This window comes from Pongo pygmaeus, chromosome 1, assembly GCF_028885625.2.
Source record: "Pongo pygmaeus isolate AG05252 chromosome 1, NHGRI_mPonPyg2-v2.0_pri, whole genome shotgun sequence".
In the NCBI taxonomy this organism is placed as follows: Eukaryota; Metazoa; Chordata; class Mammalia; order Primates; family Hominidae; genus Pongo; species Pongo pygmaeus.
In genome coordinates, this window is record NC_072373.2 from 66,085,007 (window position 1) to 66,111,427 (window position 26,421).

Genomic DNA, 26,421 nt, shown 5'->3' on the forward strand with positions numbered 1-26,421 from the left:
CTAACAGTTTATTCAACCCATAACATCAAAGACATGCTAGCTCATACTGCAGTGTACTAAGTCTCATCTCTGCCCAACGGCTCCTCCAACTGTATGCTCTATTCATAGAAACTCCCCACATCACCACGCTAACCAGCTCCTGTCTAAACCTGGCCACACTTTTACCTGAAGCTACCACCACCCAAGACCCTACACACTCCTGTATGAACACTGTTCAAACATTTCTTATACATTTTCCAAACCCAACAGACCAACACCTTCCAGATGCCTCCTTTACTTGGTTTGTAGATGGCAGCTCCTTCCTACATCAAGGACACCAACATGCTGGCTATTTTATAGTGTCACCCCCCACACACTATTGAAGCCAATCTGCTCCCTCTAAGAACCACCTCCCAAAAAGCTGAACTCATTGCCCTCACTCAAGCTCTCACTCTAGCAGCCAGACAACAGATCAACATATATTCAAATTCTCATTATGCGTTCCACATAATGCACTCACACTCGTCCATCTGGAAAGAACAGGGTTTCCTAACTGCAAAAAACACTCCTGTCATACATGGCTCTCTCACCAACAAACTCCTTCAAGCTGCCAGGCTCCCACAGTTGCCATCATTCATTTCAGGGGCCACCAAACTCCATACGATCCTACAGCAGCTGGAAATGCACTAGCAGATCAGGGAGCCAAACAAGTACACCTACAACCTGTGCAAGGCCAGTTTCTGTCCCTGTCCTTGTTCTCTCCTCTTTACTCCTCAGAAGAAAAGGAGGACTTCTGAGCTCAAAACCTTCAAAAGCAAGGACCATGGTAGGTCAAGGAAGGGCGCTTTGTTCTTCCTCACTGTCAAACAATCCCTATCTCCCAAAGTCTCCACAACTTTTCCATGTCAGTTGCAACTCTCTTACAACTTCTCTGCCCTATTCTCACTTGTCCTCACCTTTCCAGCTGTGTTCAAGAAATCACCCAGTCAAGCTCTATCTGCCACTCAGTGTCACCCCAGGGCTCCCTCCAGCCACTGCCTTTTCCTACCCACCAAGCCCAGGGACAGGTACCTGGGCAAGATTGGCAAGTAGACTTCACTCACATCCCACCCAACAAACAGCTCCACTATCTTCTAGTCTTTGTCTGTACTTTCTCCAGGGGGGTAGAAGCGTTCCAAACAACTTCAGAAGGTGAGGTCTGTGGTAAGTTTAATATCTCCAATTGTTGTCTTAACATAGCCGATAACGGAAAAATAGTACTATAAATCGCTTCAAACATCAGAAAAGTAGCCATGTAGCAGTCCAAACCTGGAAGGGATGGGACCCAACAAACCTTCTAGGAGGGTGGTTCTCTAATTTGGGAGGATTTAAAATGCTGGTAGGGACAGTAATCTTCATCATTGGGGTCCTCCTCTTTCTCCCCTGTATTATCCCACTAACAATAAAAGCTATTAAAAGTCTTGTTGAAACCACAGTTAACCGCCAGACAATCCAGATGATGCTCCTGCTGCAACGACATGATGAATACCAACCCATCTCTCAAAAATACCCCCAAAATTAAGTTTTTGTTTCCAAGGTGGCCACACCACCCCCCATGTCACACTGGAGTAGTTATTGAGAAAGTTGTTGCTTTTCCCTTTCTCTATAACCAAATAGACAAGAATGAAAGACTTTCCCCAGGGCCTGGAAGCCGGCGAGGGAAGGTGGTGGTGAATAACTCCTCACTTCTCAGGCCTAGTCCCAAGGCACAAGACCACTTGTGCCAACAGTATGTGTCAGCAAGATAGCAGAAGCAGGAAGAGAGCTGGCCGGAAGACACGTACCCCCTGAAGACCGAGAGAGGTACTGCTGTCCAGGTACTGCATAGCAGTTACATCAGACTGAGACACTTCCTGTTTACAGGAGACTATAAAACTGCTGCCCCGTCCTCATTTGGTGCTGACGCCCTTTTAAGCTTCAGCCCGTCTGCACCCAGGCACACATTAAAACAGCGTGTTGCTCCACATCGCCTTGTGTTGTTTGTTGGTGCGCTCTCAGGGTTCAAACTGATACAAGAGCCTTACAATTCTGACAATTCATCTGTGTGTTTATCCATGCTCCAATCCCCTGTCAGTTGGTCCAGCCTCGAATGCCTGCCCACATCAGTATGTGCCCCATGAGTCATAACACCAATCCATCTACTAGCTCTAGGATCCCCACTGTATGAAGGGACTGTCACAGACACAGACACGCCTGACAGCCAGTACAATGCCTCAGCCCAACCTTACCTGGTAGCCTTATAGACAGCCATGTCACCACCTTCCATGTGAATCAAGACCTATGTCTTGAAATATGCAATGACTTTGCAACCAGCGTTCATCTGATTGATCTACTAGGTATAAAATGGCGGTCTCATGGGTCAAAGGAAGGAAAATAAAGCCTTATTAACTTCATTTTAAAACAGAAGAAGGAATACATATTCTACTATTTATCAAAAAGTCCCATCACCACCTCCCACTTTGCTGGTAATCTGCAGTGGCAGTGTTGTCCTGAGTCATCTAGGTGAATTCAAGGATGGAAGCAATGCATTTGGGCCTAATTCACCATGATTCACAGAAAAAAAAAAAAAAAAATTGTTCACTAGGGTCCAGAAACTTCTTGTTTGTTTCTCATATAGCATATAGATGACTTTGGCATACCAGAATTTGTAAACTCCAATGGTCCTACTTTAGTGAGATAAAAAACAAACTTTCATTCTCTTCCTTGTTGCTTTCAAGTAATTTTCAGGCCTCTTTTGTGTCAGATATCATAGCTAGAGTTGACATACCTAGAGTTTTGACAAAGTAGCCAAAGACAATAAGCAGAAAGCATTTTCTGCAAAATAAAGACATTATGCAAAAAACAATAAAATATTATTTTATTTTTGTCAAGATGGAGTCTTGCTCTGTTACCCAGGCTGGAGTGCAATGGCGCAATCTCAGCTCACTGCATCCTCTGCCTCCCAGGTTCAAGCAATTCTCTTGCCTCAGCCTCCCGAGTAGCTGGGATTACAGGTGCCTGCCACTACGCCTGGCTAATTTTTCTATTTTTAGTGGAGATGGGGTTTCACCATGTTGGCCAGGCTAGTCTCGAACTCCTGACCTTGTGATCTGCCTGTCTTGGCCTCCCAAAGTGCTGGGATTACAGGCGTGAGCCACTGCACCAGGCCAATAAAATATTATTTTAAAAAAGAAAAATGGAAAAATTAGGAGCCTAACATTATTGAAGGCAGTGGAGGGTGGGGTGGGATTTTGGGTAGAGGCTGTTCCCTATTTCACTTCCCATTGAATTCCATCCATTTAATAAAACTTTTGCACAAAAGATTGAGAGAGGACTTCAAGCCTTTCTTGATACACCATACACCTCTGTCCTACTCTATCTCTCCATTCCCATCAGTCATACAATACGGGGTAGGGAAATGGAACACACCTCCTATTCTCTGTCATCAGTACCTTGAAAATGAGGGTTTAGAATAATAACCGGCAATCTCCAAGGTCAGTTCCAGACCAGCTCTAAAATTAAATTACCTTAAGGCTTCAGGGAACTAAAAACCCTTCTTTCATCAAATGGTTGGAAGTCCCTGGGACAGTGGATTGTTATTCCCCAAAACCAAAACCTAGGATCTATCCTATCAACAAATCTGTGTGTGATCTCAAGGGCAACAATTGATTAATCTAAATCTCAATTTCCCCATCTGTTGCAAAAGATTCTTTAATCTTGCAGCCATAAAAAAGAATGAATTCATGTCCTTTGCAGGGACATGGATGAAGCTGGAAGCCATCATTCTCAGCAAACTAACACAGGAACAGAAAATGAAACACCACATGTTCTCACTCATAAGTGGGAGTTGAACAATGAAAACACATGGACACAGGGAGGGGAACATCACACACTGGGGCCTGTCAGGGGCTTGGGGGGAAGGAAAGGGAGAGCATTAGGACAAATACCTAATGTATGTGGGGCTTAAAACCTAGATGACAGGCCGGGTGAGGTGGCTCACGCCTGTAATCCCAGCACTTTGGAAGGCCGAGGCGGGCGGATCACAAGGTCAGGAGTTCAAGACCAGCCTGACCAACATGGTGAAACCCCGTCTCCTCTAAAAATACAAAAATTAGCCAAGTGTGGTGGTGTGCTCCTGTAATCCCAGCAACTCAGGAGGCTGAGGCAGGAGGATCACTTGAACCTGGGAGGCAGAGGTTGCAGTGAGCCGAGATCACACCACTGCACTCCAGCATGGGTGACAGAGTGAGACTGTCAAAAAAAAAAACAAACCTAGATGACAGGTTGATAGGTGCAGCAAACCACCATGGGACATGTATACCTATGTAACAAAACTGCACATTCTGCACATGTATCCCAGAACTTAAAGTCAAATTTAAAAAAAAAAGATTCTTGAAACCTGCTTTCTGTCCATTTTTCTGAGACACAGGAAGATGTCATGTGAGATCCCATATTTATGATACTATACAGATGCTCCTGGAATAATACTACAAAGTTGAAATCCAACCATTATGTTTCCCTCAGAGACTGGATCCAGTGCTACCAACTCAACAAAGCTACTATCATCAGCCTGCAATTCCTTTCTTCCCGTAAAACCACTCATCATAATTGAAGTGGCTAGTGGTGCAGTATGGCTTTTTGTGGGACTTAAATGGGTGGGCAATTCCCTATTACTTTGTCAGGTCTGAGCAGGTTGAGGGTAGGAGCAGGAAGAGGGATTAGAACTTAAAATCAGTCTGGTCACAGCCACTAGTATACTCCCATGCAATACGGGAAGGCTTGGTCTGGCAGGCAAAACACCATATCTGATATACAATGGTCCAGTCAGCAACAGCAAAAACAAACAAAATGAGGTGTCATTGCACAACATAACATCAGAAAATTGTGAGGTGGACACTCCTAGGAAGGTCAGGAATGCAGATCATAAGCTTCAAGGAAGTCTGTCAACAGATTGTAGAACCCAGACTTCAAGCTGGAATTTGGGCTTGAAGAATGAGGAAGGGGCTGATGAAAAGGTGGGTAAACAAGAACCCAGACAGTCAGAGGTTGGTTATTTAAAAGACAGTACAAGGGACAGCGTATTAGAACAAAGCAAACATTGAAACATTCCAATCAGGGCTAAAAGGCAGGGGCAGGCCAGCAGCAGCGAGGGAAATAAATCGGAGGCAGCCTGTACATACGATTGATTTAGTGATCTAGTGGCTCTAGCTGGGGATAGAAGGGGTCCTGGATAAATAAAACCAGACTGGGTCTAACCTAGATATTTATTAGATTGATCAGAATCTTCAGACAATAGGATAATATGAAAATCAAGGAATCTTTCACATTAAATTTCATCACTTGCTCCACTCTAAATAGACTGATTATACAGAAAGATGGGCTCTCTAGAACATTCCTTGGAGGACTCCATAAGGTGGGCATAGAGACGAAGATGGAGTTAAAGTCAAGTCTACGACCTGGAGCAATTTTGGAACAAGCCTTGATGTAGGACTGTAGATGGGACTACAATATAGTTTCAAGGATGCTTACTCAGTCTGGACCAGTAGTATTTAAATGGTAAAAATGAATTTAAAAACATTGTTCAGGGTAAGTTACATCAACACATGTGAAGGAAACACACTGGGTGAACCCTATTACCTCCTGAGCTACTGACCCCACAGTGAATGTGTTAAATGACCAGGCTGCCCTGCCTCTGAAATATTGGTACCATTGTCAGATACCACAGCTCACAGTACCCAAGACTGGGCATCCAACATATGTGATGAATAAGACAGCTAAAATCTTTATAATTCAACTAAATGAGAGTATGGATGTTATAGCTCTTCCTATTCTCCGTTTTTGTACACTTTGTTCCTGTGGCCAAACCTAAGGGAGTTTATAGCCTTGAAAAACACTCAATACATACATCAAAACAGAAGAAGGTATTTAAATGACTTTGAACATACTCATTCACAACATGACCAAGTCTACAAATGATGAGTAAGCCATAGGAAAGCAACTGAAAATGACTTATAAGAAAAGCAATTGAAAAAAAGTATTCAAGTAGTTCCTATAAACTTCAGAAACAAGTATTAGGAGGTAACAAAATGGCAGCATCTCTTAAAACTATGTTGGATAATGTCATATTAAGTGTTAACTATATTAGAGTGCTGTCTTTAAGTTGTAGCATTTCAAAATAATGTGTAATAATTTTGGCAATGAGATCAGAAATTCACTTTTTGTATCAAAGTATTTTTATGTGTTCCAAGGCAAGGCACTGGTGCAAATATTTCAGATGAGACAAAGATTTTTGTTTTGTATTGCTGCTAAAGGTTCTCTCAAGTTCACTCAAACATAGCATGGTTGTTCTATTTTAGGTATTGTATCAAAGTATTGGAAAACAGAAATCATTTCCTGTTTCTAAAAGGGAAGGGAATTAATGCAGGAAATTCTTTACAAAGGTGACCAAGGAATTGAGTCCTAAACAGGGAAGAGTGAATAAGCCAGGGATTAGCAACAGCAGGAAGCCACTACCACTCCTAGACCAGAGAGAGAAAAGGAAAAAGGGGTGTTAGAGAATGCAAGGCCTCAGCCCACCAGGGTGTGCTGGTCAATGTTTAAACAAATTGGTTCTCTGTCAGTGGAAAGCCAGGATTTGGCCTATTTTAAGTCATCAATGTGATATTGATGGAGTTGGAAAAACATAAACATGGAGTTGAAAAAAAATAAACAAAACTGTCCCTCATGAACTGGTGTGAGCTGGCTCACACACTAGGATGGAATCATTTGACAGAAGCTGTGGCCATGGCAGGAAGCTGACAGCAGCAGAGGAGGGGAAAATACCCTGGCTTCTCCAAGCTGCCTCTCATCACGCACTACTGCCTGCAATTAGGTCAACCCAGACAGAAAGATGCCCAACCAAGAGAAATGCAACCTGCAGGGACCAGCCCCGCTACAACTCACACAGAGTACAGTGGGGAATGGAAAGAACTGAGATACTTGGAATCCTACTGATATTTTCAATATATTCAATTAGATTAACTTAGCAATGTAGGGTGGAAATGCATGATACCTACATCTGCAGATGAAGTACCAGCACGCAACTAAAAGTTCAAATTTGGCCTCAGCATACAAAACCAATGACGGTTTTTAACCTTTGAGTAAATATTTAGCAGGAGTGGGCACTGAGGTATCTGCATTGAATATCTCATGATGTTACAACGTGCATTTAAGAGGCATTTTGTGCAATACAAGGAGAATTTAAAATGATTAAAATTCCATTAATCACATTTCAAATTTCAAATTAAACACTCACCATGCATTCAATTCATTCAGGAACCATTCCTCTGTGCAAACTGTTCCAAACACTTGGCATATAGTAGTGGCCAAGATGGACAAAATCTCTGCCCTTGAGGAAACTGCACACTAGTAGAAAAGCAAGACGATAAAAATAAATAAGCAAACCATGTAAAATATTAGAAAATAATAAGCACAATAGGGAGAAATAAGCAATGGAATGGGGATAGTGAGTGATTAGGGCCTTTACAATTTTTAAAAGGTTAGGAGGGAAAGACCTCACTGATAAGGTATCATCTAAGCAAAGACTTGAAAGAAGTGAGGAGTAAGCCATGGGGGTTTGGGGCAGGAGCAGGGGAAAGTGCCCTGGGTGGAAGTTGCTCAATGTATTGTAAGAACAGCAAAAAGACTGCAGCAGTCAGGAAAGAGGCACTACAGATCACGTAGGCCATTGTAAGGTTTCCAGCTTTTACCACACATATTGTAATTGGGAGCTACTGAAGAATTTTGAGCAAAGGACTGGATCACTCTGGCTGCTGTGTTTGAAATAGACTCTAGAGGTCCAACAATGAAAGCAGGAGGCCAACTAGGAGGCTACTAGAATAGTTCCAGCTCTAGAGAATGATGTGGCTTAGGTCAGGGCGGTAGAAGTAAAGGTGGCAAGAATTGGTCAGGCTCTGGATGTATTTGAAACATAGGTACGGTAGGATTTGCCGAAGGATTGGATGAAAGATGTGAAAGAAAGACCAGAAATTCAGGGATGACTAAAATTTTTGGCCTGAGAGATGATGACTCTGAGTGGAACAGTTTTTGGGGGAAAGATCAGGTTTTGTTTTTGAACATGATAAGTTTGAGATGTCAGATATTTACAAGAGGTTGCATCAAATTGGATAGAACATTATCTTGTGTTCAGATAGAGGCCTGGGCTGGAGATATAAATTTGGGAGTTGTCAATATATAGATGGAGTTAAGGTCATGAAAATGCATCAGATGCCTAATGTTTGTGGATTGAGCCTGGCAACCTTTGTCAACTGAGGTTATGTGAAGAAACATTAAGACAAAGCCTTAGGCACCCATTGTATGTGATGGATTAAATTACTTCCTATGCACCTAGAACTAGTTATTTTCCTTGGAAAAAGTTGAGAAAATATTCTCTGGAATCATTTTTTGTGTGCTTGGTTCAGATGAGAAACTATGGTTGAAAAAGACTGACAGGGAGTTTGAGATAGTCAGGACAATGACGGGGGCACACAAAGGAAACTGAGAAGTGGCCTTTGAGATGGGAAGAAAGCCAGGAGAGCGCGAGCCTTGGAGAGTAAGTGGAGTGATCAAGAGTGTCAAATGCTGATGATGGGTCCCATGAAGTGAGAACTGAGAATTTACGGACAGATTTGGCTACAGAGAGGTCTAGGGACCTTGACAAGTGCTGTTTCAGAGGATGGTAATTGGACTGGGCTTAGGAGAGAAGAGGAAAAATGAATATTTTCAGGTATAGTTAGATAGTGATTCAAAGTGGGTCCAAAACTACCTGTTAATCATTTCCCAAGTATCTGATTCAATCAGATTGAATAACATTTTCAGTAGGCTTAGCTTTTAAGAAAATTATACCTATTTTCAAGAATTTATCTGTAAATCAGTTTTTTTTTTTCAATGGGGGACAACCAAACAAACCTTTAAAATATATTAGATATTAAGGCTCCAACTCACATCTACAAATCTAGATTTCAAATATTTGTGTTCATAAATAGCTTTGTTAATGTTACTGGTTAACTTGAAAATAAGTAGTTATTAGAAACCTGAACTTGTCCCCTCCCTCTCCCTCTCCCTCTCCCCCTCCCCCTCCCCCTCCCCCTCCCCCTCCCTCTCCCTCTCCCTCTCCCCTTTCTTTGGTCTCCCTCTCCTTCTTTTTTCGGTCTCCCTCTGTTGCCGAAGCTGGACTGTACTGCCGTGATCTCGGCTCGCTGCAACCTCCCTGCCTCAGGCTCCTGTGACTCTCCTGCCTCGGCCTGCCGAGTGCCTGGGATTGCAGGCGCGCACCTCCACGCCTGAATGGTTTTTGTATTTTTGGTGGAGACAGGGTTTCGCCGTGTTGACCAGGCTGGTCTCCAGCTCCTGGCCTCAAGTATCTGCCTGCCTCGGCCTCCCGAGGTGCTGGGATTGCAGACGGAGTCTCGCTCACTCAATGCTCAATGGTGCTCAGGCTGGAGTGCAGTGGCGTGATCTCGGCTCGCTACAACCTCCACCTACCAGCCTCCTGCCTTGGCCTCTTAAAGTGCTAAGATTACAGCCTCTGCCCCGCCGCCACCCCGTTTAGGAAGTAAGGAGCGTCTCTGCCTGGCCGCCCATCGTCTGGGATGTGAGGAGCCCCTCTGCCCCGCCGCCCCATCTGGGAAGTGAGGAGCGCCTCTGCCCCGCCGCCATCCCGTATAGGAAGTGAGGAACGTCTCTGCCCGGCCGCCCATCGTCTGGGATGTGAGGAGCTCCTCTGCCCGGCTGCCCCGTCTGGGAAGTGAGGAGCGCCTCTGCCCAGTCGCCCAACGTCTGGGAAGTGAGGAGCGCCTCTGCCCGGCCGCCCCATTGGGAGGTGAGGAGCGCCTCTGCCCGGCCGCCACCCCGTCTGGGAGGAAGTGAGGATTGCCTCTGCCCGGCTGCACCATCTGGGAAGTGAGGAGCACCTCTGCCCGGCCGCCCCGTCGGGGAGGTGAGGAGCGCCTCTGCCTGGCCGCCACCCCGTCTGGGAGGAAGTGAGGATTGCCTCTGCCCGGCTGCACCATCTGGGAAGTGAGGAGCGCCTCTGCCTGGCCACCCCGTCTGGGAGGTGAGGAGCGCCTCTGCCCGGCCGCCCCGTCTGGGAGGAAGTGAGGAGCGCCTCTGCCCGGCCGCCCCGTCTGGGAGGTGAGGAGCGCCTCTGCCCGGCCGCCCCGTCTGGGAAGTGAGGATCACCTCTGCCTGGCCGCCACCCCATCTGGGAGGAAGTGAGGAGCGCCTCTGCCCGGCCGCCCCCTCTGGGAAGTGAGGAGCGCCTCTGCCCCGCCGCCCCATCTGGGAGGTGAGGAGCGCCTCTGCCCCGCCGCCCCATCTGGGAGGTGAGGAGCGCCTCTGCCTGGCTGCCACCCCGTCTGGGAGGAAGTGAGGAGCGTCTGTGTCCGGCCGCCCCATCTGGGAAGTGAGGAGTGCCTATGCCCCACCGCCCTGTCTGGGAGGTGTACCCAACAGCTCCGAAGAGACAGCGACCATCGGGAGTGGGCCATGAGGACGATGACGGTTTTGTTGAAAAGAAGGGGGGGAAGTGTGGGGAAAGGAAGGAGAGATCAGATTGTTGCTGTGTCTGTGTAGAAAGAGGTGGGCATAGGAGACTCCATTTTGTTCTGACTAGGAGAAATTCTTCTCCCTTGGGATGCTGTTTATCTATGGCCTTTCTCCCAGCCCCGTGCTCTCTGAAACATGTGCTGTGTCAACTCAGGGTTAAATGGATTAAGGGCGGTGCAAGAGGTGCTTTGTTAAACAGATGCTTGAAGGCAGCATGCTCTTTAAGAGTCAGCACCACTCCCTAATCTCAAGTACCCAGGGGCACAAACACTGCAGAAGGCCGCAGGGACCTCTGCCTGGGAAAACCAGAGACCTTTGTTTATGTGTTTATCTCCTGACCTTCTCTCCACTATTATCCTATGACCCTGCCATATCCCCCTCTCCGAGAAACACCCAAGAATCATCAATAAATACTTCATAAATTTAAAAAAAAAAAAAATGGACCAATCAGCAGGATGTGGGTGGGATCAGATGAGAAAATAAAAGCAGGCTGCCTGAGCCAGCAGTGGCAATCTGCTTGGGTCCCCTTTTGTAATGGGGGAAGCTTTGTTCTTTTGTTCTTTGCAATAAATCTCGCTACTGCTCAAAAAAAAAAAAAGAATAAATAAATAAATAAATAAAAGCTTTATCATATCAGGATTCAGGCAAAAACAATGAAGTAAAATCTGCTATGATTATAGATCTTTTACTAACTTAATAATTTTTAGTCAATAAAGGGATTTGGAGTTAAAAAAAGAAACCTGAACTTGTGAAATAAATTCATGCTAAAATAGAACTTGTAGCTTTAACATATTGAACTTTTACTTAAGTTTCATTTGCAGAATATTTAAAAATGACTGACACAATCTAGTCATTTCTATTGTTTTAAACTTCCTTTTAAACACATTACATATGTGGAGAGCTTCAAGCACTTGAAAGTTGGTGGCTGACAGTATAAAATATACATTCCATAGTCCTCATGATCCACTAGTCTGTTCAAATAATTTGTACAAATCACATAAATTCTCTGAAACCTGGTTTCTTTTTCTGTAGAACAGGAATCATAATACTGGAAGCATTCATTAAAAATGCTTTACGAGTCTAGCAAGTACAGTCTCTCATTAGTGATAGTAAGTGACACATTAACCCTGGACTAACTAGACCAATTAGAAAATGTGAGATGTTGGCTGGCTTAAGCAGATGGCCCAGCTGACTCAGGTGAATGGAACAAAAAAGAATCTAAAATAATAGAAAGTGGAAATATAATGTGCAGAGCTCCTATCAAGGACTTTTTGGCATCCTCGCTGTCAAGCTGATGCTCTCCTGGAAGCTTTTGGGGGCCACAGGCATGATGTCATATCTGAAAGAGCAGCCTCCACACATGCACTGTGTCATACACACCTTCACTTACATGGCTTCAGCTCTTTTCCACTTAGATCATCCAAGAGCTTTAGTGATTGGAGCATGGATACTTGAGATTCTGTGGACTCCTTCGCTTTTCACTTTCAAGGCTTTCTGAAACAGCTGCAGAAATACCAAGACCTTTGGAAAAGGCTGATCTTACTACATTTTCAGCCAGACTGCAAGCTGAGAGAAGTGGAAATATTACCAGCCTGTTTTCCTGAAATCCCTGTCAGAGCTGCTCCAGCAATTTCTTGGCTTTCCACACGACCTCAAAACAAGACAATCTCATTTTCCAAATCCATCTGCTTTTTCAGCTTTACTTCTAGCCTTACATTTAAATATGCAATTAAGTCAGGCACAATAGCCCCACAGTCCCAGTAGTACCCAGATCTGCAAATCTGAGTTATGATGACCATAGAACATATAAATCAGATGGTAAACTCAAATCACAAATCCTCTACCCAATGGTTCAACTCCAAGAAATCCATTACCAGCAACATACTGCAGTATATTTTCAGACAAGCTAAAAGACAAATGCTTTATGTTGAAATGATCTTTAGCAAGGGTTGTGACTAGGGTTGGCAAATGTCAAGAATTTCAGTTAATATTATCTCATAGCTAGAGATTTCAAATCCAGAATAACATAGAGGAAGGATTGAAAGAAAAAATGGTTATCAATGTTTAATGTAAAGAATATGGGTCAAGAACTTCATTCACTCAGTCTGGTATTAGCAGATTCAGGAAGCTGTTGTAAACAAGCAGCTCTGCACAGCCCACTCCTGCCTGTGTGGAACTACACACACTAGCCACAGCTCAACACACCGCACTCTCCTGGGGACTGCTGCATCCAAGAACTCATGCAGCCAGTCCTCTTGGAAATAAAAGTTAACCTTTCCCTTCCCAAGAGACATAAAATTCTCTCTGATAGTCCCTCACTCAGAGCTGTTTTCTGGGCAAATGTCCACAGCAACACCCATTCAGAAAATCAGAAATCAGGTTGCCAAGGAAATGAGAAGTTAAAGAGACAATATTGAGAAAACAGGCCATGCTGTGCCATGCCTTAGCAGCCCTTCACAATTTCTAGGAGACTGATTTAAATTTGGTTCAGGCCCAAGACACAAATATATTTTTTCAAAGGGACAGAGTAATCCTGGGAAGTCCAATCCAAAGAACACTAAAGGGTCAAGGTCAACTTAAAGTCTATTCCAAGGATCCTCTTATCAGTCTGGACTGCATCCAACTTCTGGTGCCTGTCTCAATTCTAACTCAAAGCAGGTGCTCAGCTCCAGAACAACACTTTACTGCCTGGAACAGGAAGGCCTACAGGTAGTGTAGGCCCTGCACAGGTGTATTCTGGTAAGTAGTGAGGCTTCACTTTTGGTTTTATTCTGGCTCAACTGTCCACCCTCAGGATTGGAGCAGAGCTAGACCAGCTTCTCATCCTCCCTTCAGGTCCCTTCCACCAGTAGGCACTTGTGACCAAAAAAAAAAAAAAAAAGTAATCTAGAATGCCACTTCACCATGTCAGATAGCATGAACTTAAGAAAGAAAGAGAGTAAGGAGGGGAGGAATGATCGAAGGAAAGAAAAGAGAGGAAAAGAAGAAAGGAAGGAAGACAGGTCTATTGTTGAAAGGAAGATAAAAGAAGAACTAGGGAACCAAATCATTTTCAGCTTCCAGGTAAAATGTGCCTTCCACCAACCTAAGACATTCAGAAACAGGCAAATGGCATACTTTTAGGACTCTGGCTTTCCTATGGCCTTCTAGGACTGTTAGGATTTACTTTGTTCTGTTGTGTATATTTGATATATTAAAAATTTCTGGCTGGGCACGGTGGCTCACGCCTGTAATCCCAGCACTTTGGGAGGCTGAGGTGGGCAGATCACAAGGTCAGGAGACTGAGACCATCCTGGCTAACACGGTGAAATCCCATCTCTACTAAAAACACAAAAAATTAGCCGGGTGTGGTGGCACACGCCTGTAGTCCCAGCTACTTGGGAGGCTGGGGCAGAAGAATTGCTTGAACCTGGGAGGCAGAGGTTGCAGTGAGCTGAGATCATGCCACTGCACTCCAGCCTGGTGACAGAGCGAGACTCCATCTCAAAAAAAAAAAATTATTTTTATCTCCCTGCTAGCATTTTTTGCTTTTTAAAAACAATTATCATATAGTTAAATGGACTTTTGGGGCAGATGATTGTATGAATTTTAATGCATACAGATGTGTGTAAACACCACCGCCATCAGGATCCAGAACAGTTCCATGACCCCAAGAAACTTCCTGTTGCTACCCCTTTATAGTCACTGCTCCCACCCTAGCTGCAACCACTGATCTGTTCTTCATAAATAGATTGTTGTTTGTTCTATATTCCCAAACTCGTAATGCTATTGTTTATAGAGTGAGAGTTAAGCATCTTGTTACTATAGTTGTTTTAACTAATTATAGCAAAATGTATTCAAAATAAAATGTAAATTTATGTTAATAAGCACAAAACTATAAAAGGTGAACTACCTGAACCACGACTTTTAATTCCAGCCAAAGTCAACCTGGGACTGGGCAACCTAGAAAACTCAATCCTGTTTACAAAGGCCTGGACCTTCTCTCCTTCCCCAGAGAAGCTTCATTCACCCTGCTCCTGAATGCCCTTTAATCAGCCTCATTTTCAGGACTGATGATGTATATGGTTCATCTAGTCGTGACCCACTGCTCCCCATTGGGAATGGATTGCACTCTCTCCTGTGCACTAGCGACTTCTGAATCCTCCAAGTAATTTGTTCACTAGGGCCAACCTCCAGCCTTCGGCCCCAAGCCTTAGGAATGGCCATGAGGCCAATACACTTTCTCATTCCAACCTCATCCCTAGCAAGTGGCAAGTTCTGAAGATATAACATTCCTCAGCTTGTAATACAATAATCTGAAATATCTCCATATATGTATCTGCCACATATATGACTTTATAGAAAATACAAGATATTAAGAACTCAAAAAGTATATTACACAGAATGATGTAATAATATATATATTAAAATATATATTATGATTCTCATATTCATATATACATAAATATATGTTACCAGATTCAATAAACAAGATTAGATCACCACAGAAATGATAATACATTTTGAACATTCACTGAAGTGGCACTTTATGTTGAATCATTAAGAGTTGAATAGTCTATTTCTCATAAAATCATATGATCTGAGCATTTTTCTTAATGCTTGACTTTAAGGCTATTAAAATTCAACATTATTAAATTAACATTAGTTATGCATATTTCAGGTTTATAAATCAAAAATGCACAAGTTTCCAGTGTCATCAAATTTCTCAGGTCCTCCAATTAAACTGAATTCTATGTAAAAATATGGCTTACTAATGTTTAAGATATAATTGAGGTTTATATACCTATTCCCTCTCTCAACATTACTATCTTCTTTAACTATTATCCAATTAATTACTCTCCTAAAGATAGAATTATGGGAAAATCCCTTTTGTAGTATTTGTTTGCATAAACTTAACAACTTTTTTGTTCCTCAATTACTGGGCTCTTATCAATTACATAAACCAATAATATGAAACTCTTTTTTATTGCAATCCTTTTTGGAACAAGCCAGAAAACAAAGGAACAGCTTATTTTTTCATAGATCTCTTTCCTTCCTCCTTAACTCACAATTGCAACGTGATAGAGCTATCACTTCAGGGCATGTTTCTGATAGCGTAACACTCACCCAGAAGTAGAAATCCATCACTTAACATACTAATACTCTGATGTATTAGTATGTTAACCTCTAGCTGGCAATGGCCCAAAGAGGGGCTCCAATCCAAATGTTTTCTGTACAAACTGAGCATCCAATATTAAAAGAATCCACATCTATGGCAAATAACCAAGTCATGTTCATTTTATTCAGTTTTTATGAAGAAATGCAGATTTTTCATTATGAGGCAAATCCCTACATTCAAAACCTAAATAGAATAATCCTTAAAAAATAATGTTTGCTGATTAAAACACTAACAATGTTTAAAAATTATCTCTGCCTTTGAATTAAGTATATTTTCATTTGGGCAACAATGGGATACATTTTCATTCACTTTTAGTTCAGTAGTTTCTCTCAAACAGGCAGTGTAGCCTCCATCGCTTAGATGATCTCTTTTGATAATCAGCTAAAGATACAGCATGTTAGTGATACACTTTCAGGGAAAGATCATTTAATAAATATTGATACCTATATTGTTAGCCTGAATCTCCCTCCTCCCTTCACCTCCCTACCCCATCGAATTCTTCCTTTTTCCCTTTCTTTAAGACTTCATGAAAAGATAATCATAATGCTACCTATTAGCGATTACAACTACAAAACTTAACATTCCTTTAAAATCTGCATCTACTTCTTTCAAAGCTGAGAATTCTCCCTGGAAAACTGCTCATATAAACATACATACAACATTTTGCAAATAATTCCAGGGGTTCAAAGCATCTCTAAAATCCATCCATAGGTGTAGAAAGTGTCTATGGTCCCCCAGAGTAAACACTGCTCCACAAGCCAATTCCCACACAGCCACCCATTCAACTCCCACCTAGCCCAAGGCTTGCCACCTCATCAGCCCTTCCTTCTGTTAATACTGCTGAGCCCAGATTAACTTGTGGCTCCTCATGAAGCCTTTCCAAGCTCCTTCAACTCATGTGGGTTTCTAACTTTTCTAACTTCCTCATAGACACACAGTCAAGTCTTAGGACTTAGCCTTCAATTTCCCTCTAGATGATTCATACAGGTAAATTAGGCCCTTAAACCTAACTGGTAAACCCCTGAAAGCAGATACGATGTACCTTACATCTCTGCAGTTTCCCCCACAGCACCTGGCACAGTGCCAGAAGCTGAATGAATGTTTTTTATTGCATAATCAACCCACCCATCTGCTCATCTTCTGGGTAGCCTCTGTCCCACCACCCCTACTTGCCCCACAAGGATGGGGCCAGGAATCACAACTTTATGAGTTGTATCTATGTTATGCAGTGATCAGGAGCTATCACTCACTTTTTTATTTATTCACTCAGCAGACATTTATTAAGTTCCTACTATATGTCAAGCACTAAGGTAGGTACTGGAAATACAAAAGAGACAGAAATGTAAGCAAATTATTGATGATGGTTACATGCAATAACAGAGTTACATATAAGGCAGCAATAGAAAGGAGTAGAAAGGAGCAACTATCTATCTAGAGATGTTAGTGAAGTCATAGTGGAGAACAGGGTGCTTGAAATAGATGCTAAAAAAAATTGGTATGAATTTAAGCAAATGACCCAGGATGGGAAATGCATCCAGGAGAGAAACAGCAAATGCAAAGACACAAATGCATGAAGATAAAATGTCTCTTATCCTCTCCTCACCTTCCCTGGCCAGCCCTGGCATGAGCCGCCATTTCAGTAAGGCCAATTCAGTTCACCTTTAGGATTATTTACATGAACTAAGTAATGGGAATTTATTTTTTTTAATTTACTAAGATGCACTGCCTAGCAAATATGAATTTCAAAATACTAAATAAATTTAGTATTGTGGGCTTGGAAATCCAATCCAAATCCAAATTATGGGTTTGGAAAGAAATACATGTGGCTGACTCAACATTCATTTTATTGGGTTACATATTTTTATAGAGAATATTTTTTAATACAATTTTAATTTTAATGATCTGTCTGCCTTTAAGGGATAAAATAACATCAAGAAAAATTGCTGTAAAGTTATTTATTCAATGTTTCCATTCCTGTATCATTTACCTCTCCAAGTGAATTTCAGTTTCTCTGTCTGCTGGCTTTGTAAACCTCTCTTTGGACTTTAACAACTATGGAATCACTTTTACTGTGAAGTTTAATATCCTGCTTTAAAATCCAAATATGATTCACATATTGCATCTTCAATATTTCTAAAGCAAAATGGTCTGCTTGGGAATTTTTTTTAAATGACATTTCTCCAGAATACTTAAAAACATGCCTTCCAATATCTGGAAAGGGGACTTCTTTAAATACATGCATAATACTGTTTTCCTGCCTTTTATTTTAAGAAGACAAATTAATAATACTGCTGAACTAATTTTAAGAAATACTAATGGTATTAAAATGCATCAATAGTCTGGCTGAAAAAAAAAGTTGAAAAAATGTCAAGAACAAATGGTTGCAGAGGCATCAGTCTTGGCACTTAATACTTTTTCAGAGACCTGAGCCTGTAATTGCTTTTAAAGACATGAAAGTCCTTGCTGTCTCTCTTTCTCTCTCTCTTCAGTAGGTCCAGAGATTTCATTTTGAGAGCCTGGAGGATGCTCCAAAATTTGTAATAAAGACATAAAGCCTCACTGATGGTGCTATATAAAAGGTGTTTTTACTGTTGTTAATCTCAGATACACATAAGCAAGCAAAAATTTCCCAAGGAAGTAATTTAAAACTATTTAGAGCTGTTTCATGAATCTCTGAGTTCAGATCTTGGCATCTTTGTAGCCATTGGAGTTTTGGGACCACAAAGTTGAAAACAGCAAGAGAATGAAGCCCTGGATCCTCATACTAGAATGGTGAGATAATGATAATCAGGATAATATATTACACTTGTATTGTGCTTTATAATTGTAAGAATTATTTCCCAAGATTCATCTCATGTGATCATCCTAAACCACCAACAGAAATAACAAGCCTAGATTTCAGAAGCAAGACGTCCAAGGGCATGTGGCCAGCTAGTGGCAAGACTAGAATCAAAACCCAGATCTTGCTGACACAAAATACCTTTTCCATTACACTAGATATAGAATGACCAATCAATCTCTCTACCCACTCTTCCCTCACTTTGTTTTCCATTTCTTAAAAGAATCATTGATTTTTAAAAATATATAGTATTTCAGGATCCTCAAACCTTCATTTTGAGTTTCCAGTTTTAAAAATTTATTCATCGGCCCGGTATTGAGTTCCTCTTTATTAAAAGTTAGCCTTACTGGAAGAAGGGCAGTCCAAAGCAAATAAAGATGTTTTGCATTCACTTCTCTTTGTTCCCTTTTACATCATTGTTGAAGCACGTACTGAATATCTCTCTCAACCAGCAAAAGTTTCTTCCCAGTCATTTGTTGAGCCTTGCTTCTCTGAGAAAGCACTGTAATTGGTTTCCTTTTCAGGTTTCCACAGAAAATCTCCCAAAAACATCTCAGGGAGCATAAAATGCATGCAGCAAGGCCTAAGTGATACTGTATATCTAAGATAATAAGACTCTAATATCAATCTCAAGAACGCATTATTAAATAAAAGTTTTTCAGTTCTTTCAACGCTATACAAAAGAGCCCTGGGAAAACCAGCAAAGGAGTAATTTTCCTGAATTCCCAACTACTGAACAAGCACCAGACTTCTTCTATTAATTAATTTGTTCGTTTATAGGTTCAACATGAAACCTACCTACCAACAGTGTTCTAGGTCTTGGGGATTCAGTGGTGACAAGATAAAGTTTCTGCCTTGCAGAGCTTACATTCTAGAAGGAAAGTAAGACAGACAATATATCCAAGAGTCAATAATACCGGATATTGTTAAATATACTGAAAAAAATAAAAAGGTAATAGGATAGCACATAATGGTGATGACAGACAGAGAGGAAGCAGGAAAACCAATTGGGATGTGATTGTGTTAGCCTAGGTAAGAGATGAACTTATGTTAGGGAAACGTAGATAGCATCAGGATGTGCTGATGGATTGATGTCAAGCTTGAAGAAGAGAAAAACCAAAGGTTATTCCAAGGTTTGTGCTTGGGCAAATGGATAGCTAATGATGCCAATAGCTAAAATGGAGAAGTCTTTGGGAGAAAAAAGGTAGCGGTGAGGACATCAAGCATTCTCTTTATTGCCAAGTCAAGGTTTGAGATGCCACTGAGGCGGAGATGTTTTTTTTAAAATTGCACATACAAGTCTGATGCTCAGGGGGGAAGGCAGGGCTAAAGATACAAATTTGAGAGTCATCTCAAATACAGATGGTATTTAAAGTCATGGGACCAGAGGAATTCACCTAGGTATATGTGTAATCAGAAGGGATTTAAATCATGGCTAGTCACATGTTAGCTAACTTGGGCAAAGTCATTAAGCTTTCTATGCATGGTTAATGTATATCTGAACATGCTAGGAAATCTGTATAGTACTACAGAGTGTTGTTATCCAATGCCCAATAAATCCAACACCGCAGGAAGTGAGAAACAACAAAACTAGGAATAAAAATCAAAATTTCCTATCAGGGTAATGAAATTCCCAGTTATCTTAGCAGACAAAAAAAAAAAAAAAAACATATTGTTAGCAAATTCTCTGAAAGAAACTGCCACTGAGGGAAATGAAGATGGGGTGCCCCTACCTCTGACCAACTGAAAAGAGAAAATATTTTTATTAATAAATGCAGCAACTGAAAGTAATACACCAGACTGTAAATGGTGATTATTTCCAGGGGTTGAGTTTATCAGGAATGATTACTTTAATATCTGAACTTGCATCATGAACATATATTACTTTTATAATTAGAAAAAGAAAGTGACACAAAAGGGCAATAAAATAAGGGGGAATGACTTCTGAAAATAATGTTGATTTGGCATGACATATATAACTAATGAAAAAAATAGCAACCCATGAACTATTTTCAAGATGCTCCAATGTGAGACTTGGAATTACCAATGGATTACTAATACTGGTCTAGTTAGTGATTCGTGCTAAACTCTCTAAACTAATATGTGTTGATAACGTAAAAAGCAAAATATGAATTGAAGAAATTTTTTGCAAGGTGCTGGGGATTTTAAATGTAATTATTCTAGAAACTACAATGGTCCCACGTATTTATCTATCACAGACTTGGAACTAATGAATAGGTAAACATTTTTCCAATTGGATTCATCAATATTTGTTAACTGTTGAAAAGAATTTTCAAAAGCAGCAGACAAGCTAAAGAACACAAAATTACTGTATTACCACATGCTAAGTCTGAAGGAAACAGGATTATTATCTGATCATATACTTGCCATGCTTTGACTTAACTATAGCTGCTTACCTTACTATGTTATAGATATATCCAATTTAACCTATAATCCTAGGTTTTATTACACATTAGAGCTGCTGCTAGAGAAAATGTATCATGTACTATAATCTTTTTGAAATTATAACTGTAGTTTTTAATATTACTTACAGTAACATTTAATGCAATTGTATGTAACATTAAAAGCTCAACATTAAAAGGTCTTGTAGAAAACTGTAGTCTTTGCCACATTTGTAAAGGAAGAACCTCCTCTGATTATATAAACCCAAAGTCTTAAAATAGTGAGAAATACCTTTTACATTCTATGTAAATCACTGAACATAGAGTAGAATTTCTTAGTCTCCCAAATCCCATGCTGGTGCTTCTAATTGCAATTCAAGGTATTTACCACAAGATGGCACTGCTGATCCTATTCATAGCAAGGCTGTTGGCGTTTCCTTTCCATGTTTCACACTAAGCTTAAGAATCTTTATTAGCAAAATTAAAGTTCTTGAGTTAAAGAACGTTTAAGCACTTTAAACAGGAAAAAAAAGCCAATTTAAAATGTTCTGTACTGTATACATTTCTCCAATTTCCATTACTCTAAATCAAGTGGTCAAGATAAAGTTTTAAATATATAACTATATATAAAAATAAATGTAAATAGAAGATGGCCGAATAAAAGCAGCTGCAGTCTGTAGCTCCCAGCAAGATCAATGCAGAAGGCAGGTGATTTTCTGCATTTCCAACTGAGATACCTAGCTCATCTCATTGGGACTGGTTAGACAGTGGGTGCAGCCCATGGAGGATGAGCTGAAGAAGGGTGGGGGCGTCCTCTCAACCAGGAAGCACAAGGGATCGGGGAACTCCTTCCCCTAGCCAAGGGAAGCTGTGAGGGACTGTGCCATGAGGGACGGTGCACTCTGGCCCAGACACTACGCTTTTCCCATGGTCTTTGGAACCCACAGACCAGGAGATTCCCTTGGGTCCCTATGCCACCAGGGCCCTGGGTTTCAAGCACAAAACTGGGCAGCCATTTGAGCAGACACAAAACTAGCTGCAGAAGTTTTTTTCATACCCCAGTGGTGCCTGGAACACCAGTGAGACAGAACGGTTCACTCCCTTGGAAAGGGGGCTGAAGCCAGGGAGGCAAGTGGTCTAGCTCAGTGGATCCCACCCCCATGAAGCCCAGAAAGCTAAGATCCGCTGGCATAAAATTCTTGCTGCCAGCACAGCAGTATGAAGTCAACCTGGGATGCTCGAGCTTGGTGGAAGGAGGGGCAGCAGAGAGGCCTGTTAGAAGGAAAGCTAACAAACAGAAAGGAATAGCATAAACATCAACAAAAAGGATGTCCACACAAAAACCCCATCCAAAGTCACCAGCATCAAAGACCAAAACTAGATAAATCCACAAAGATGAGGAAAAACCAGCACAAAAAGGCTAAAAGTTCCAAAAACCAGAATGCCTCTTCTCCTCCAGAGGATCACAACTCCTCGCCAGCAAGGGAACAAAACGGGATGGAGAATGAGTTTGATGAATTGACAGAAGTAGGCTTCAGAAGGTGGGTAATAACAAACTCCTCCAAGCTAAAGGAACACGTTCTAACCCAATGCAAGGTAGCTAAGAACCTTGAAAAAAGGTTAGAGGAATTGCTAACTAGAATAACCAGTTTAGAGAAGAACATAAATGACCTGATGGAGCTGAGAAATACAGCACGAGAACCTCATGAAGCATACACAAGTATCGATAGCCGAATTGATCAAGTGGAAGAAAGGATATCAGACAGTGAAGGTCAACTTAATGAAATGAAGTGTGAAGACTAGATTAGAGAAAACAGAATGAAAAGGAACAGACAAAGCCTCCAAGAAATATGGGACTATGTGAAAAGACCAAATCTACATTTGATTGGTGTACCTGAAAGTGACTGGGAGAATGGAACCAAGTTGGAAAATACTCTTCAGGATATTATCCAGGAGAACTTCCCCAACCCAGCAAGACAGGCTAACATTCAAATTCAGGAAATACAGAGAACACCACAAAAATACTGCTCGAGAAAAGCAACCCCAAGACACATAATCATCACATTCACCAAGGTTGAAACGAAGGAAAAAATGTTAAAGAAAGAAAGGTCGGGTTACCCACAAAGGGAAGCCCATCAGACTAACAGTGGATCTCTTGGCAGAAACTCTACAAGCCAGAAGAGAGTGGGGACCAATATTCAACATTCTTAAAGAAAAGAATTTTCAACCCAGAATTTCATATCCAGCCAAACTAAGCTTCATAAGCAAAGGAGAAATAAAATCCTTTACAGACAAGCAAATGCTGAGAGATTTTGTCACCACCAGGCCTCCCTTACAAGAGCTCCTGAAGGAAGCACTAAATATGGAAAAACCGGTACCTGCCACTGCAAAAACATACCAAATTGTAAAGACCATCAACACCATGAAGAAACTGCATCAACTAATGGGCAAAATAACCACCTAGCATCATTATGACAGAATCAAATTCACACATAACAATATTAACCGTAAATGTAAATGGGCTAAATGCCCCAATTAAAAGACACAGACTGGCAAATTGGATAGAGTCAAGACTCATCAGTGTGCTGTATTCAGGAGACCCATCTCACATGCAGAGACACACATAGGCTCAAAATAAACGGATGGAGAAATATTTACGAAGCAAATGGAAAGCAAAAAAAAAAGTAGGGGTTGCAATCCTAGTCTCTGATAAAACAGACTTTAAACCAACAAAGATCAAAAAAGACAAAGAAGGGCATTACATTATAATAAAGGAATCAATGCAACAAGAAGAGCTAACTATCCTAAATATATATCACCCAATACAGGAGCACCTAGATTTACAAAGCAAGTTATCAGAGACCTACAAAAGAAACTTAGACTCCCACACAATAATAGTGGGAGACCTTAACACCCCACTGTCAATATTAGACAGATCAATGAGACAGAAAATTAACAAGTATATTCAGGACTTGAACTCAGCTCTGGACCAAGCACATCTAATAGACGTCTACAGAGCTCTCCACCCCAAATCAACAGAATATACATTCTTCTCAGCACCTCATCGCACTTATTCCAAAATTGACCACATAATTCAAAGTAAAACACTCCTCAGCAAATGCAGAAGAACAGAAATCATAAAAAACAGTCTCTCAGACCACAGTGCAATCAAATTAGAACTCAGGATTAAGAAACTCACTCAAAACGGCACAACTACAAGGAAACTGAACAACCTGCTCCTGAATGACTACTGGGTAAATAACAAAATGAAGGCAGAAATAAAGATGTTCTTTGAAATCAATGAGAACAAAGACAACGTACCAAAATCTCTGGGACACATTTAAAGCAATGTGTAGAGGGAAATTAATAGCACTAAATGCCCACAGGAGAGAGCAGGAAAGATCTAAAATTAACACACTAACATCACAATTAAAAGAACTAGAGAAGCAGGAGCAAACAAATTCAAAAGCTAGCAGAAAACAATAAATAACTAAGATCAGAGCAGAACTCAAGGAGATAGAGACACAAAAAGCCCTTCAAAAAAAATCAATGAATCCAGGAGCTGGTTTTTTGAAAAGATTAACAAAATAAATAGAACACTAGCCAGACTATTAAAGAAGAAAATAGAGAAGAATCAAATAGACATAATAGATAATGATAAAGGGGATATCACCACTGATCCCACAGAAATACAAACTACCATCAGAGAATACTATAAACGCCACTACACAAATAAACTAGAAAATCTAGAATAAATTCCTGGACACATACACCATCCCAAGACGAAACCAGGAAGAAGTCGAATCCCTGAATAGACCGATAACAAGTTCTTAAATTGAGGCAGTAATTAATAGTCTACCAACCAAAAAAAGCCCAGGACCAGACAGATTCACAGCCAAATTCTACCAGAGGTTCATAGAGGAGCTGGTACCATTCTGTCTGAAACTATTCCAAACAATAGAAAGAGAGGGACTCCTCCCTAACTCATTTTATGAGGCCAGCATCATCCTGATACCAAAGCCTAGCAGAGACACAACAAAAAAAGAAAATTTCAGGCCAATATCTTTGATGAACATCAATGAGAAAATCCTCAATAAAATACTGGCAAACCAAATCCAGCAGCACATCAAAAAGCTTATCCACCATGATCAATCAGCTTCATCCCTGGGATGCAAGGCTGGTTCAACATATGCAAATTAATAAGCATAAGCCATCACATAAACAGAACCAATGACAAAAACCACATGATTATCTCAACAGATGCAGAAAAGGCCTTTGATAAAACTCAACACACTTTCATGCTAAAAGCTCTCAATAAACTAGGTTTTGATTGAATGTATCTCAAAATAATAAGAGCTATTTATGACAAACCCACAGCCAATATCATACTGAATGGGCAAAAGCTGAAAGCATTCCCTTTGAAAATAGGCACAAGACAAGGATGCCCTCTCTCACCACTCCTATTCAACATAGTGTTGGAAGTTCTGGCCAGTGCAATCAGGAAAGAGAAAGAAATAAAGGGTATTCAAATAGGAAGAGAGGAAGTCAAATTTTCTCTGTTTGCAGATGACATGATTGTATATTTAGAAAACCCCATAGTATCAGCCCAAAATCTCCTTAAGCTGATAAGCAACTTCAGCAAAGTCTCAGGATACAAAATCAATGTGCAAAAATCACAAGCATTCCTATACACCAATAATAGGCAAAGAGCCAAATCATGAGTGAACTCCCATTCAAAATTGCTATAAAGAGAATAAAATACCTAGGAATTCAACTTACAAGGGATGTGAAGGACCTCTTCAAGGAGAACTACAAACCACTGCTCAAGGAAATATGAGAGGACACGAACAAATGGAAGAACATTCCATGCTCAGGGATAGGAAGAATCAATATCGTGAAAATGGCCATCCTGCCCAAAATAATTTATAGATTCAATGCCATCCCCAACAAGCCACCATTGATTTTCTTCACAGAATCAGAAAAAAACTACTTTGAATGCCATATGGAACCAAAAAAGAGGCTGTATGGCTGTATGGCCAATACAATCCTAAGCAAAAAGAACAAAGCTGGAGGCATCACACTACCTGACTTCAAAGTGTACTGCAAGGCTATAGTAACCAAAACAGCATGGTACTGGTCCCAAAACAGATATATAGACCAATGGAACAGAACAGAGGCCTCAGAAATAACGCCACACAAGCAATGGGGAAAGGATTCCCTATTTAATAAATGGTGTTGGGAAAACTGGCTAGCCATATGCAGAAAACTGAAACTGGGCCCCTTCCTTACACCTTATACAAAAATTAACTCAAGATGAATTAAAGACTTAAACATAAGACCTAAACCATAAAAACCCTAGAAGAAAACCTAGGCAATACCATTCAGGACACAGGCATGGGAAAAGACTTCATGACTAAAACACCAAAAGCAATGGCAACAAA

General features: G+C 41.0%; 1 protein-coding gene across 4 annotated transcripts in view; it reads right to left on the reverse strand.

Annotated features, from left to right (window-relative positions):
- Positions 1-26,421, reverse strand: part of RGL1 (ral guanine nucleotide dissociation stimulator like 1) — a 305,456-nt gene that overhangs the window by 237,067 nt on the left and 41,968 nt on the right. For 2 of the 4 annotated variants that reach the window (XM_054443321.2, XM_054443346.2), the window contains exon 2: positions 7,292-7,401. The exons of the other annotated variants lie outside the window; for them this stretch is intronic. The gene's annotated coding sequence lies outside the window, so the exon portion shown is untranslated. The remainder of the gene's footprint in view (positions 1-7,291; positions 7,402-26,421) is intronic. 4 annotated transcript variants of the gene reach the window in all.